Source organism: Pelobates fuscus, chromosome 6 (assembly GCF_036172605.1).
Source record: "Pelobates fuscus isolate aPelFus1 chromosome 6, aPelFus1.pri, whole genome shotgun sequence".
Taxonomy (NCBI): domain Eukaryota; kingdom Metazoa; phylum Chordata; class Amphibia; order Anura; family Pelobatidae; genus Pelobates; species Pelobates fuscus.
This window is the reverse complement of record NC_086322.1, coordinates 52,688,962-52,705,789: the sequence shown is the minus strand read 5'-3', so window position 1 is coordinate 52,705,789 and position 16,828 is coordinate 52,688,962. Positions and strand designations below refer to the sequence as shown.

At 41.1% G+C, this 16,828-nt stretch overlaps 1 protein-coding gene across 1 annotated transcript in view; it reads right to left on the bottom strand.

Moving 5' to 3' along the window:
* GRK4 (G protein-coupled receptor kinase 4) overlaps window positions 1-16,828 on the bottom strand; it is a 192,832-nt gene that overhangs the window by 128,334 nt on the left and 47,670 nt on the right. The window lies entirely within an intron of this gene.

The window sequence follows — 16,828 nt, the reverse complement described above, 5'->3', positions numbered from 1 at the left end:
GGAGGACATACAGTGGGGAACAACATACTCGAATTTCGTGCGAATCCGCCCAGTAGTTCAAAAGATATTAAAAAGTCCTTTTTATACCGACCGCACGCCGGTTTGTAAGTCCAGAACCAGTTCTACCGATTCCGGCTGTGTGGTCGGTTGAGGTAAAGTTCCATCCGAAGCCGGTGTTCGAATATTCAAACGTACTTCGGCTCGTGTCAAAGCGTCGGAGAAGACACTGGTTACCGATGACCGCATTGGACTGCATTAAAATGGCCGCCGCCACGTGTTCGACTGTAATGGCGGCCGCTTCGATTACCTCAGGGACTTCGACGGCTTCGGCACGTCAGCGGTATTCGAAGTGTCCGTTCAAATATTGCAATGCGGTTCCCCAATAATTTAAAGGTGCATAATGAGAACTAGTGTTTCTGTAACAATATACATATGTGTATATATAAGTATATATATATATAATTTTTTTTTAATATTTTTATTTATATATTAGGTATATATAGTGATATATACGTATATATTTATGTATATAGATATATATTATTTTGTTCTACGTGTATTTTGATATAAATATATATATATTATTATCACAATACAGTTAGAACGAAATAACACACATCTATATATTTTTTAATTATTTATTTTTAATTTTTTTAATTTAATTTTTTTACGTATTTACATATATATATTTTTTATATTATATATAAATATATATATAACAATAATTATATATATATTTAATCAGTATCAGTCTACGTGTAATTTGATATTAATATATATATATATATATATATATATATATATATTTATTAATATTTAAATACACGTCGTGTATGTGTAAATGTGTGTGTGTGTGTGTGTGTGTGTATATGTGTATATATATATATATACTTAGATCATATATATTATATATATATGATCTAAGTATATTTTATTTGTAACTGTAATTTTTTTAATTTATTTTTTGAACTAATATTTTATTTTTTTTACAGGACAGGGGGCAGAGACAGTGTCAGCCAGTGATGTCACATCACTGGCTGACACACAGGATCAGTGATCACAGTGACTGCCTGTCACTGTGATCACCTCCTGCAGATTGGGTAATTGACCACAGGGGGGAGTGCCTGGGTGGTACAAGCACTCCCCCCTTCCAATCTGCAGGGGGATCACTGTGCCAGTTACATGTGTCAGCCAATAGGCTGACACATGTAACACTGATCGCAGTGACAGGCTGTCACTGCGATCAGAGTGCTTTGAGATCGCAGTGACAGCCTGTCACTGCGATCAGACTTAGCAGATCGCGGTCACTGACCCCAGGGGGACTGCCTGGGGGGCCAGGTAAGTCCCCCGACCGCGATCTGCACAACGGGAAAGCCGCCGGCCGCATGTGTCAGCCGATTTGAAATCGGCTGACACATGCTGAATACTGGTCGCAGTGACAGCCTGTCACTGCGATCAGAGACTGCAGATCGCAGTCACCGGCCACAGGGGGGGTTGCCCGGGGGGCCAGGCATCCCCCCCGACCGCGATCTGCAGCGGGAGAATACCGCCGGCCACGTGGGCGGCAATAAAAGCGAGGACGTACTATTACGCCCGCCGGCGTTTAGAGCCGGTTTCTGCGTGGCGTAATAGTACGTCCTCCGGACTTAAAGGGTTAATATGAGGAAATTTACATCTTGTGGTAGTTTGTCAATAAGACAGGTATCTGGGCAAAATTGATGACAGCTGTTTCTGGGGGCTGCCGCTGGCCTGGGATTGGTTGAAAGTTGCAAGCAGAAAAAGAGCGGGAAACTAGAACAGTATAAAAAGAAGCAGCACAAGTTTAATCCTGTCAGAGTGGACCGAAGCAGGAACGGTGCGGATGCACCCCGCCTCCCCCTCCCTTTTCTTTTATTTAATTGTATTGTCGTGGTGTTATGAAGCACTGGGGCAAAAGTCATCCTCAGGGTCAAGTTCTGAGGAAGGATATGGTGGAAAATGGTTTTAAATAAAAGGCAGTCAGGTTAGTTATGACTGACTGGCTATTTGGTGGTTAATAAAGTTCAAAGTTTTTAAAGTTGGTGAACCATGTGTTATATGGTTATGGTTACAAAGTTATGGTTGTAGGCCCCTTGAGCTTTGAATAAACACGGCAGCCAAGCCAATTAAAAACATTGTCTGTGGTTATTGTGTGTCTCGTTTTATTTATACAAATATTGCCTACCATACATATAGCAACAAAACCACAATCTAGATACATAATCCCAACAGAAAGGAAATCCTGCTACACAGAGCTGTTTGGATCAGCACCGAACTTTAACCATTTGTTTTGAGGGAATGAACTCGCTCCCCTTTCTCAACAAGGCAATTACAGTATCATCCTGGTAACGAAGTGTTAAATTATAGTAGATGTACACATAGAGCAGGCTGGGTTTCCTAAGTCAGTCATTGTTCGCTGGTGTCGGGTTCTGACGTCAGACTGTGCAGCTCACTGAGCCTACAGTTAGTTCCTGTGGGAAAACACCTCCACAGTCAACGATATAAGCCAAAAGGGAACAATGACAGCCTCTCACGGCCAGTGTTGTAGCACAAAATAAATAGCCCTGAACACAGCTCGTTCAAGGCTCTCAGTGCTCACGAGGTAATTAGCTTCCGATAACGCATATTAAGGGGAAATAGGAGAATTGCAGACAGGGACAGGGACAGGGGCAGTGGGGGCTGGCACAACATATAGCCATTATTAAGCCTGGGCTTGAAAAAATATCAAAGTCAAACCCTTCTTGCAGCAGAAGGAAAGTGAGTTTTTAAATGAACACTCTAAAGAAGTTCAGATTTACGTATAAAATATGTGTCCTTTTTTGAATTATACAAAAAGTGCAGATTTCAGTAGAATAAAGCACTTTTATCAATCAACCTTGGTACATCCCCAGGCTCTCAATCAGTCATGTTACTTCCTGGTTGTTTAGCTCAGTAAAGCTAAACTCAAGATGCAGCAACTGCCCAGAGCACCTGCCTTGCACGATGTGTGTGCTGCCATTAAATGCCAATTTTGTACAGAATTGACAATAGTCCGGACAGTTTTTCTGGGTTGGGTAATGACACTGGCTAAGGTGAAGTTATACCGCCATGAAAGGGGTCCATCACTGTATGTGCAGTTTTTCAAAGTGAAATGCGGCCCATACATATTCCAGGCACCATGACCACTGCAAATCACTGAAGTGGTCATGGTGCTTAGAGTAACCATTTAAAGAGTAAAAACATGGACTGCTAAATCTCTTCAGTGCAGACAGAGAAAAGGTAAGTTTGATTACATGAAAAGTTTGATTAGAATATTCTCTTGGCAATAAACAAGCATGAAAAGGGGGCTTTAATGTACTAGCCAACCTTGAAAGAGAAAAAAGTACTAGCTGTCCAATGGGTTTATCCTTACTAGGACACCACATGTAAAAGCCAGTGACTTGCCACTGACTTTGCGTAAATACTGCATATCGAGGCTTATCAGCCAGTTCCAGAAGCCTCGTCACATCATGTGCGTGCAAAGTAACTTGGGCATGAGTGAGCAAGTTTACATGATAACGCACCAATTCAGGTTAACGTGTTCCCTGCCACATATGGCTGCACCTGAGGGAAAGAATTTGGCATTTAAGATAAGAGAAACAAAGGCAGTTTACAAATAGAGGTTTACAACAGCAAAAGTAAATAAATCTTTAAAAAAACACCACAGTAGAACAAACTAAATAAGTACGTATGCAAAGCCGATTCCTGAATAATGACACGGATCCCATACTGGGCAGTTGGGTGGAAGCAAAATGTGCACTGTTGTCACCATGTGTCTGAAAGTTAACCGCGACTCTATAGATTATTCCCAACATATTCCCATTATGCTCAGCCAACCTAGTAAAAAAAAATAATAATAATAATAATTCAACAGAACATTTCCTTCTATAGGTCAATGTTTTGAACAGTACTGTGCTGGTATTCCAGCAGCTTGAAATGCTTCTGAAAAGTCATGAACACCTTAAAGAGGAAAGTTACTTATTAGAGTTAGCGCACAGTAGCAAAACTTAAAGTGTTATTCCAACCACCATGACCACTTCAGTGACTTGAAGTGGTCGTGGTGGTAGGAGTTGGCATGTGCAGTGTTATAGCTTGAAAAGCTGCACATACAGAGTAATCTGCACTTTTGTGCCAGGGGCTAGTAGCACCCTGTTCAGAGTGCGCATGTGCTGAGCTGGCAAACTGTCCAATCATATGCTTTTGGAGGGCGGGGAAGACATTGGAAAGAGGAATGGAGAGCAGCTCTGGCAGCTAGGCGGCATTGGATTTAGGTAGGTTTAACACAATATGTGCAGGTATTGAAATGGAAAAATGATCTAAGTCAGCTATGCCAGTCAACAACAGTTTGCCCCCTTACCTAAGTCCCCAAAGTGCTCCAATAATCCCTAGTGGTCCAGTGACGATCTTCCACCTTTTGTAGAGTGTAGAATAATGTGCATTCTATTCACATTAGTTATGGGTGTCTGGATTGAACATAAGTAACAGATGGTATCAATAAGTCACATGGCTTTTTTCGTTTGAGAATTCTGGAATGTGGTTGCATATGAAGAGGGTCTTCATGCGTGTCCTTATATGGCCAGAGTTTTAGCTATAAGGTCTGACATCATTATGGTCATAGCTATACAGAATAATGGACAAAGGACAACGAGGCTTGTTGTCGGTCTGTTCTCAGACATTAAATAATCTCTCTCTACTTTCCTGAGTCTAGCAATTAGCATCTGCTGTTAAATATCCATCATCTTGTAACATTCTTTGTTATTTTATTATATATTAGTAATTGTAAGCAGAATAAACCTAAAGAAAATGTTGATGCATATTGTTGTTTCTAGCTGACACACAGAAGAAGTTGAATATTTATGTATATTAACATCACGGCAAGCCTTCCAACAAGAGGAAAGAGAAATACATATTATAGGAAGAATTTCTTTTTTTGTTTTTGTTTACATAGAGCTGCAAATGCTGGAAGCTGTGGCCATTTGATGCACAAAATGACGGTCATTGTTTGAGAGCAGATGCTTTCAGCCAATGACGGTCATTCTGAGCAACAAACGTTGTACAGAATTGACATTAGCCAGCCAGGAGTTCCTGGATGGCAGATAACATGACAGCCCCATGACCGTGTTGAAGGTGGAGATTCACCTCTGGCAGCAGAGGGGTTAATCTCTGCATGTGTAGTTTATTATAGCGCCTACAGGCACCATAACCACTTTAAACAACTGAAGTGATCATAGTGCTTGGAGTAACCCTTTACATTCGGTATGTACAAATCAGCGCCAATTACCTCAGTTTAAAGCACAGAAGATCAGACACAATAAGATTATTCTAAAAGTCATGATATCTTTAAAGCAGTCAGTGTGAATCCTAAGGCAATGCCACACACAGTAAGGAGAACACACGCAAATGCGTTGGAAACCCTTTTAGGGTTGTGCAGTGAAACAGAAGTCACATGTAACACAGTCTGAGCAAAGATAACCAATGCAGAGTGACGACAGACGTGACAATGTTATTGTAGATTACGGAGGCCCCAAGGAATGTGTTAAACATAAAACGATAATAAACCTGAATGGCAACTCATGATATTTAAGCAGTGCTGTCACCCAAGTAAAAGTTTACATTTCATTTACACAGCACTCGAATATGTTACTACATCTTGTGTTAACAGCAGCTTTAATGAGAGTGATTATTCAGATGAACTTTGGTTTATATAAACGAGCACATTTAGAAAAGTTTAAATATAGGAGTGTGCTGGAGGGTATAGACGTGCAGTATAATGGAGGATTACAGTATTTTGCTATTAAGTTTTTTATTGGACAAACAGGAATTCCCTTACTAAAGTGGGAATTCAAAGTAATTTTCAGACTTAAAGTCAAAGTAGCCTAACTTAAACCATAGCTGACTTTTCCCGGGCGTGCAATTTTTACCTTAAATTTTAAATTCACTTTGAATTCTCACTTTACTGAATAACCCTGTAAGTAAAATATCTCCCTTTATAAAGTAACTCCTGTATTAAAGGACCACTATAGCGCCAGGAAAACATACTTGTTTTCCTGGCTCTGTAGGGTCCTTCTCACCCTCTGGGTCCCCCTCCCGCCGGGCTCTAGAGGGAGGAAGAGGTTAATCCCTTAAATTTTTTCCAGCGTCTGGCTCCCTCGGCACTGGGGACTCTCTTCCTCCTTTCCCGTCATCGGCTGAATGCGCATGCGCGGCATGAGCCCCGCGTGCATTCAGCCAGTCTCATAGGAAAGCATTATCAATGCTTTCCTATGGACGCTGGCGTTTTCTCACTGTGAAAATCACAGTGAGAAGCGCGGTAGCGCCTCTAGCGGCTGTCAATGAGACAGCCACTAGAGGCTGGATTAACCCATTTGTAAACATAGTTTCTCTGAAACTGCTATGTTTACAGCAGAAAGGGTTAATCCTAGAGGGACCTGGCACCCAGACCACGTCATTAAGCTGAAGTGGTCTGGGTGCCTATAGTGGTCCTTTAAGTGCTTTTACTTAAAACACAAAAACTAAAATTGTGGTTTCTGCATTATAAGTGTAGCTGAAGAAGAGGCACTCAGGGGTTTGTAGTGGGGCAGGAGGAGCCCCATTTTTGTTTCAAATTGCTTTAAAAAAAACACACGAAAAGGGTGGCAGCATTTGTTGACTTACAGCACTATAGCCAACTACACTGAGCAGATTTAGTTATGGTACTTCCAGTGCTTCTTTAAATAAAATAATAAAAGTACATTGACAATATTAAAACCACTGCCTAATATCATGAAGGTCCCCCTCGTGCTGCCAAAACTGCTCTGATCCCTCAAGTCTTGGACTTCACAAGACCTCTGAATGTGTCCCGTGCTATCTGGCACCAAGACATGAACAGCAGATCCTTTAAGTCCTGCAAGTTGCAAGGTGGGGCCTCCATGGATCTGATTTGTTGTTCCAGCACATCCACAGATGCTCAATCGGACTGAGTTCTATGGGAATTTGGAGGACAGTGCAATACCGTGAACTCTGTCATGTTTCTTAAAGCATCCCTGAACACTTTTTGCAGTGTGGCAGGGTGAATTTTCCTGCTGAAAGAGGCCACTGCCATCAGGGAACACCATTGCCACGAAGAAGTATATATGGTCTGCAATAAGCTCTAGGTAGGTGGTATTTGCCAATGTAACGTCCATATGAATGCCAGAACCCAAGGTTTCCCAGCAAAACATTGCCCAGAACATAACACTGCCTCTACCGGCCTGCCTTCTTTCCATAGTGCATCCTGCTGTTATCACTACCCCAGGTAAATGACACACATGCATCCGGCCATCCACCTGATCTACAAGAAAACATGATTGATCAGACCAGGCAACCTTCTTCCATTGCTCCATTGTCCAGTTATGACACTCACATAACCATTGAAAGCACTTTCAGCAGTGGACAGCAGTCATCATGGGCACTTTGAACGGTTTGCGGCTACACAGCCCCATACGCAGCAAACTGTGATACACTGAGTGTTCTGACATCTTTCTATCATGGGCAACTTTATGTTTTTGAGCAATTTGGAGTACAGTTACGTAACTCTTGTGACCGGACCACATGGGCTGCCTTTGCTCCCCATGTGCATCAATGAGGCTTGAGCTCCCATGACTGACGCCGGTTCTCTGGTTGTGCTTCCTTGCACCACTTTTGGTAGGTACTAAGCACTCCTTCCCGTGAACACTTCACAAGACTTGCTGTTTGGGAAATAATAGTAATCCAGACATAACTGTTTGGCCCTTGTTAAAATCACTCAAACCTTTTCACTTGCCCATTTTTCCTGCTTCTGACACATGAAACTCAAGAGCTGACTGTTCACCTGAGCCTTAATATATCCCAACCCCTGACAGGTGCCGTTGTAAAGATATAATATATTTACCCGTCAGTGGTTTTAATGTTTTGGCTGAACAGTGTTTGAGTGAACAGTTGGGTTTCTCGGAGTGGTAGATCAGCTCTCTGTTCTGTAAAAAGTTAAATTAACTACAACTCCCAGAAGCTTAAGCCATGACCACATGTACAGCAGTAATTTTGGTGCAAAAATAAGTAAACAATTGAGGATTGAAAGGAGGGCGGCAGAAAGAGACAAGTATGGCATTACCAGTAGTAAAAAAAAAAAAAAAAAATGAATTAAAATGGAATTTCATATTTAAGGCCAAAATAGCCATAATGAAAACAGAATTGACTCTCTCATTTTATTACGGTAAGTTGTCCTATGAGTAAAGCAAAAGAACACACAAAAAAAAATACACAACTGTAACATAGCCTACATATTGCAACCATACTTGTGGGTGTCAGGAGTGACTCTGCAAAGTATTTAAAAAGTAGGAACTGATCCATTAAAAAAAAAAAAAAAAAACGATAACAAGAGCAGCAGTTTGACTATTTTTACTTAAAACAGTAAAATGCGCTTTGAATACCTGACAAGTTATAATTTAGTGATTAATCCCCACTATATGCATCCTGGATGGACCCTTGCAGCTCGTGAATTGCAGCTGAAACAGAAAGTAAATGTTAAGGCATTGGAGAGGTTTAGATATTATTTGTGTACACCAGGCCTACCCATGCTTGATATTTATTACTATCCTGCCAAGAAGGTTTAATACAAAATTAGGGAGAGACTCAAGTATTGTCACCGTCACTCCTCTTGCCTACTTGGCACAGCGCACATACGGTTCACTGGAAAATGCTGCTGTAAGGTGACAATATGGCTTTTGCTGGAGTGTAGAGAAGGGCTTCTCCACTTTGTTCTACTAAGTTCAATGGTGCCTGTGACATCCCACACAAATAGGTGTTGAAATAGCAAATGAATCTTGGGAGATATTTAACATCCCGCAAAACAGCTCACACACTTCCAAGACTGGTAATAACTTGCAAGGATTTTACGCCGTCTCCTAAGCCTACCCCCATGACGTTATTATAGTGCATCCTACAGACTGTAAGCTCGTCTGAGCAGGGTCCTCTTCAACCCATCGTTCCTGTACGTTTTTTGTAATTGTCCTATTTATTGTTAAATCCCCCCTCTCATAATATTGTAAAGCGCTACGGAATCTGTTGGCGCTATATAAATGGCAATAATTATAGGAAGAATTGCCATTTTAAAAGAACACTCCAACTTTCTGAAGGTTTTTATGGGTGAGGAGAATCCAATAATATTGACAGTTTATGAATGTGATATTAGAAATCAGCACTTTTGTAAATATTTAATCAGCCAGGGGGGGGGGGGGGGGAGGTTCCTTCCAGCTCAGGAAAGCCAACAGCTCTAATAGGTTGTTCCAAGGAAATATGGTTGAGGGCTTGCAAACGCTGCAGATAATACAAATTGCAGATTATGCAAACTGTTTTAAGCTACATCCCCAGTTAATACATGCATGAAAATGTATGCATGTATTCATTGGGGGTGCAACTGCTAAACAGTGATTTGTATTTATTTATTTTTCTAATTTTGGCAGTGGAGTCTTCCTTTAATAGACTGACACAAGAATATGTTTAAGGAAGACAAAAAACATCAAGCATTGACTCCACATTTGTAAAACATTCTATACATTATGCACTTAAAGAAGAATGCAAAAACAAACAAAACAATAATTACCTTTAAGAGTTCCCAGAGTTGCTGCATTATCCAGTAAGGGTTTATATGAGATAAGGACTTTATTCGCAAACAGCAATCCTATTCATCATCATAAGATGAATAGGACTGTTTTATGTACCCATCTGTAAAAGTCAAACAAAGTCATTTGGAAAGGCAGATGATCGCACATACAGATATTGACTGCAGTGACGATTCAGAGTACAAAACGAACAAAAAGTGATACCGGAGAAACTGACGGAAGCCAAGCACAGAGAGATGGACACAGGTTTCTTCAGGAAGGAAGAGATTCTTTATTCGATTCACCGACCGGGGCTCAGAGGGACTTATGTCACCAAAATACAACAAGATCTGAGCCCAGAACTAACTGTGTAAATGCATGATATAGACATATAGCTCCTCCTATAGTTAACTCTACCCCCATATACTCTTTACACAATCAGCTGAACAAAGCCTAACTTCCCTTACTTATTAGACCACATGGCTCACCCAGAACAATGGAGGAGGGGGGAAGTGTTTTCAGTTTCTGCATTCCTGCATTTGCTCAATACGGTGTTGATTGTATCTTAGCTACGTGAAACTAACTAACTGATACACCATTTACACATATGCCACATGGCAATCTTGTCCTAGTAAATTTATTTTTACTGAGATTCCACCACATTCCCCCCTTTGATGCTTCTGATATTTCACAATTCCAGATGCATCACTTAACCATAGTTTGCTTACACCTCAGGTTGCCATGAATCAGAACAGACCTCGTAAGCATCTTAGCATCCTTACAAATTCCTTCAGCACTCCTCATTCTGAATATATTCTCTCTGGGCTAAGGGTTCATACTTGCAAACAGCCATTACATGCGCAGCTGGTTTCCTTTCTGTCGTGCTCTCTATGACACTCTGTATGGACCTAATTACCAATGGAACCAAACATGGTAGAAAGAGACACACTATAATCAACATGACTCCTCCTACCAATGTCTTGATCCCTCCAAGCTGCTCGTACCTACTTCCAAACCAACTACTAGAATTGTACCCGTTCCAGGCTTAAGTCGGTACATGCGTCAGTTTAGCCATGTGGCTTGTGAGATCAGCCACTGCCTGCCCTTCATCATCTATGTGCAGACAACAGTTGCTGAGATTGAACTTTCCACATACACCTCCTTCTATTTGCACTGGAAGTGAATGGAGGACTTTATCAACAGCCCAACTGGTTTACCTGGTAATAAGGCTATGTGCTTTACAGAGGAATCCATAATTGCCTAATGGTAGAATGAGGCTTGAATCCCTGTATTAGAATACAATAACACTTCATGGGCATACAGTTTGGCTGTTAACCAGTTCCCTCACATATTACATCCCTCCTATTGGCAATGAAGCGCGCTAAGGTAGCCAGTGCCACTCATCTTCCCAGCTACCTACATTCAAGGATGCTAGCTTCTTTTTATGATTCACATCATAAACTTTAACTCTCAAGGTCTCTGCTGTTTCAATTGGCAACAAGAAGAAGGATGGTTTGAGCATACCTAATACACATGCCCCTTCCCAGTCCTGTGGTAACTCCGAATATACTTTCTTACCACAGATCCAGTACAAATTTGCTGGGGCTCTCCAGGTAGATGTGATGGATAGGTCAAACCACACATCCTTTAAATTGGCGTATCTAGCAAACGGGTTAGATGGTTCTGAGACATTTGAAGCCGACCACCAAGTTGTATTCTTCGTATCATCATCATAAGCTTTTTGCCCTAGACAAGTTAATTCTCCTACAGAAGTATTATACATTATTCCTTTCCTTGCTATGCAAACATAACCTATGATGGAGGTCTTTAATCTCCACTCAGATTTACCTCTAACACTCATATGATAATCGGCTTGTGTAGATATTAATTGGTCAACTGCCTCAGAACCGGACATTACCTCCTTTGCTTCCCAAGGCCATTGGTCTCCCATGTTAGTACCTCCACACACATAGCAGTTGGTAACATTAAGACTACCGGCAATACTTTTGGCTAAATCTATGAACAGGTTTTTAGCATTATGGGGGATCTTATTATCTATACTCATCTCTTCATAAAAGGAATGGTATACTTGATGAGTTTGGGAGGTTACCGTATCAGTCTCTATCCCTATAAACAATACTGTCCCAGGATCTAAACCCGTCCCATATATTTGAAACCCAAATAAATTACCATATTTATCTAAGAACTTGTCGGGGTTATTTATAAGTATATGGATTGGATTGCATTCCATAGACTTACAGTATGGACTGGTAGGCAACTTAGTCACAATCATGTCCTTGTCTGCTGTCTGTCCCCAAGTTGCCCACCCCACACAAGACCAATATGGGCAAAAATTATATTCTCTATTTGGGCATCTCGGACTCATACTTATTTTTACTACTGGGACAAATATATTTATCATTAGACCCATATGTTCTCTCCCATCTAAGATCCCCACATACATTCCACGGCTTTCTACCACTTGATATTGCTTTACATGCATCAAATAGCAGAACACCCGAAGAATGTACGGTTTCTAACTCAGTTTTATTTATTAGGGTCCCCTGAGGATCTCCATTCCCGAGGGTCAACCAAATTGTACGGGGTTGATACTCTGGACTGAAGCACTTAGGTTCTCCTACTCCTAAATGGCACACACTATATTCTATATTTAAGTATCTACATCTTGATACATCTCCGTTACATTCATATTGTGAATGCCAAATTAGGGTCTGGGAAATATGGTTACCTGTTCTTGTAGTCTTAATGCATACCTCACAGCTAGGAGTGTCGGTACCTCTACCTTCCTGAATATAAAAAGACACAAAAATACATATTATCAAAAACACTTCTTTCGACGTCTTCATCCTCAGTCTTCGTCCGTGCGATGGCACCTCAGCTTCCAGGATGTAAGGGCTGCAGGGAATGGAGTTCTGCTCGTCTTCACAGGGGTCCCTTCGAGACTTTCCTGGCTTTTAATAACACTTTGGTGAGCGGACAGGCATTATTATGGCCGTCAAAAACACTCACTTGTAGATCTTTGTTGATGTTCCCTTTTAACAATATTATCTTCGCAAAAAAAAACCACTTTTAATCCAACTCGGTCACACGCTTCAACTGGATCTTGCAAGGATTCTCTGGATCTATGGTAGCTTGTCAGGAATCTGCCGCTGTTTTTTTTTTTTTTTTTTTACCCTAGAGTGATGAATCCACGGAGTCACTTCTACAACCTTTACAACTGTTGGGGTAGATAAAATAACAACATAGGGACCTCTCCACTTGGAACCTAATGGAACAGTGTTCCATTTTTTTATCCACACTTGATCCCCTAGATGGCAAGAATGAACAGGTGGATAAATATTCACAGGTAATCTATCTTGTACCCATTTCTGTACCTCCTCCATAGTTTTACCCAACTCTACAACCTGCTGCCGGGTAATTCCTTCTCCCAACTGACTCAAATCCCCCGTTAAGTTACCAAGTATGGAAGGTGGATGCCCATACATAATTTTTCAGCAGTACCCCAGAAACAAAAGAAAGCATCTTTGAGGTCTAGGAAGGTATAGTAGGTTGCCCCACCTGGTATTAAAGCAAGCAGATTATAGGGGATGGGTACCACTGGGTGTATATTGACTACTGCATTATTAACTGCGTTTAGATCTTGTACAGGATGATACTCATCTGATCCCGGATTCTGAACAGGTAATAATGGAGTGTTCCAAGGGGAGGTACAGAATTTTAGGATGTCATACTTTGCACACTTATCCACATAGGTTTGTATATTTTCCTTAGCCCTCTATAATATATGGTACTAACTAAGGCTAACAGGATATGCTCCAAGCTTTGATTCAATGTGTATTGGTGGAATATTGCGAGCAAGTCCTGGAGGATTATTCTCTGTCCATATTCTTGAAATGTCAAATAAGGATTCATCACTCTTAGGGTCTGTATTTGTTATTATAGAGTAGAAGTGCCATTCTTCTTCCTTTTGCACCGATACTGATATTATGCCTGGTGATCTATTAAACTTCAGAGACGTTGATCCGTTGGGTTTAAAAGTTATCTGGGCTTGAAGCTTTAATAATAGATCTCGTCCTAGAAGCTGAACTGGACACTCCAGCATATATAGGAACTGGTGCTTAACCAAATGGCCTCCTAGAATACAAGTATGACTCCTGAGAATTGGTCTAGCAGCGCTTTTCCCAGTAGCTCCTATCATAATTATAGTCTTCCTGAAGGAGGAGCAACTAGGTTAGTTACCACAGAGTACTCAGCACCAGTGTCAATCATGAAAAAGCTCCTCTTTCCCTCTATTGATACATCGACCATAGGCTGCACTCGGCTAAAGGGGGATGGAGCCCAGTCGGTATCAATAGTCTTCCATGACAGTGTCAGCCAGACCGACAAAATCTCTATCTTCTCTATCCCTTAATCTCTGGGTAGGGGAATAGTATCTACTTCCCTGAACACCTCCTCTGTTACTACTGTCATTACCTCCAAGACTTTCTCTATAGCCACCTCTGTAACCATCTCGTAACCTTCTCTCTTGTCTTATCTATAACTTGCTTTATATTCCCTCTGTGGGCAGTCACTTTTCCAATATCCTTCCTCTCTACAATACGCACAGTGATTCCTACTTCCTCCCTTACTCAGGCTATTCTCAACTCCTCTATTCACCTCCCTTCCCTGTCTCTCTACACTTATGATAGCTACAGCTAGCATATCTGCCTTCATCCTCATTTTACGTTCTTCCTCCTGCTTTGTTTCAATCTCCCTGTTCATATACACCTGAACTGTGATATGGACATTCCTACAAATCCCTTTAACTTTAGCAATTTTCTTTTGATATCACCTTGGGTCTGGCTGACAAATGCTGAGTTGTTCATTCGAGAGTTCTCAGGGGCCTCTGGATTAAAAGGAGTATATAATCTATATGACTCCAGCAATCTCTCATAGAAAGCATTAGGTTACTCGTCTGCTTTCGTAAAGGAATTATGGGTCTTCCAATTAAACAGATCAGTCATGGTGAACGGGACATAAACAAATACAGGGTCTGCCAACTGTAATTGACCATTAATATCAATGTGTGGTGGACCAGGGGTAAGCTACAGTGGCATTTGTAAATGTCAAAGTTGGAGGGCACCGGTCATTTGTCAGGTTAGGGTGGGACTTAGATAGGGTTGTTTAGTCATAGGTTCCGGTCGGGGAGTGGTGAGGTAGGTGGAAATGGATAAATTAATTTTACTGGTCAGTAACTTGGTTAACAAAATGTTTCGGACAGGGCTAGGAGGAGCCTGACCAGTAACCAAAAATGGTAAAAGTGTATTCCAGCGTCCTATACCATTGACCATTTCATCCAGTTGTATTTCAAAACTAATTTACTGTTACTAAAGGCACACAAGGCTCAGTAATTATAGTGTTATGTCAGTGGTTATGGTGTTTTCAGTGATTATGGTATTATCAGTGGTTATGGTGTTTTCAGTGGTTATGGTATTATCAGTGGTTATGGTATTATCAGTGGTTATGGTGTTTTCAGTAGTTATGGTGTTTTCAGTGGTTATGGTATTATCAGTGGTTATGGTATTATCAGTGGTTATGGTGTTTTCAGTGATTATGGTATTATCAGTGGTTATGGTATTATCAGTGGTTATGGTGTTTTCAGTGATTATGGTATTATCAGTGGTTATGGTATTTTCAGTGGTTATGGTATTATCAGTGGTTATGGTATTATCAGTGGTTATGGTATTTTCAGTGGTTATGGTGTTTTGTAATTGCTGAGAATTATCTGATTTCAGTGGATTCAGTTACTGTTATTAAGAATTCTCCTCACAATTTTGACTGCTAATAATAAAACTGAATACAAAGAACCAGTTGGGGGGGTAGGTAGGCACAGAAAAAGGAGGGGACAGGCATCTGAGAGCCAGAGACAATTAGAGCACAGGGGGACATACCAGCTGCACCAGTTTTTGCTAAAGAATTTAGTTGAGGGATGGTCAGATGGGTCAGATTCCATTGGGGATGGACAGACCAGTTTTGATAACCATCTAGTAACACAAACTGTGTTAACAGTCAAAAACTGGTCATTCTCTACTACATAAGGTAGTCCCCAAAATCACACACATTATATCCCTTTTTAAAGTTATTTAGCATACATTCTAAGGGATCAACAATCTTTAAATCGGCGCTGCCATACTTAGCAATGGAGCGTCTAATTCAAAGAAACACAACAAACACACCTACAACAGTCACATTTGTTTCCCTGGCAACAGCACCATGTGGCACAGTTACTAGGTCAAACTCATACAACAAAACATACAGGGAATTCCCGTACACACACAGCTGTTACACCAGTCACTAAGTAACTAATACTGTGCCCTTTGGCGAAACTATACAGTCACCCACGCTATAATTCTCTATATATGAATTACCTGTCTATAACACACCCCAGTAACATCGTCTTTTACAAATAGCGGTTACAGTACGGTTAGCATAAGTCAAAGCACAATTTAAGGTCACAATACAATTATTAGTGGTTATGGTGTGAAACATGCATTAGACGACAATGATTAGTACTTATATACAGTGTCAGTAAATATACAGGGTTATGGTACCGTGCACTATGATACAGCAACACACTATTAACACTCTCGCTAGACGGCTGAGCTCGCGCTATCTAACAAGATATACACTTTACTAAACAATCTTTAGCACATTTACAATCCCAACTAAACTATTGGCCAGTACCTTGAATGGACTACCTAAAACTATATACATCCGTTTTGGTTAGCCACACTGCCCAAGCACCACATATAGCGAGCTAGAGGACCGAATTTACACAGACGCCTCTTAGTCGATTACTATCAAAAATCTAGTGGGTTCCAAATTTACACGCCTTCCCACTTAGCCAAGATAGGTTGAGAGCTAGCGAACCGAATTTACACAGACGCCGCTTAGTCTCCCGGTCCCTCCGACCTAGCGAACGTAATATACACCCTAGAACGCTAGTCTAGACAAGACACCGGTGTCCGGCTAGGGCTATTTACACCAGAACCCCGCCTGACTAACCAAATCAAACGGTCTTACTAAAGAGCGTTCGATTGAGCGGTGCGCCTTCGCTCCTTCCCTCCGACAGAGGGGGCAGATTCCATACACAGATTTAAACCCCTTTTGGGCCTACCGCACAATCGGTATACCCC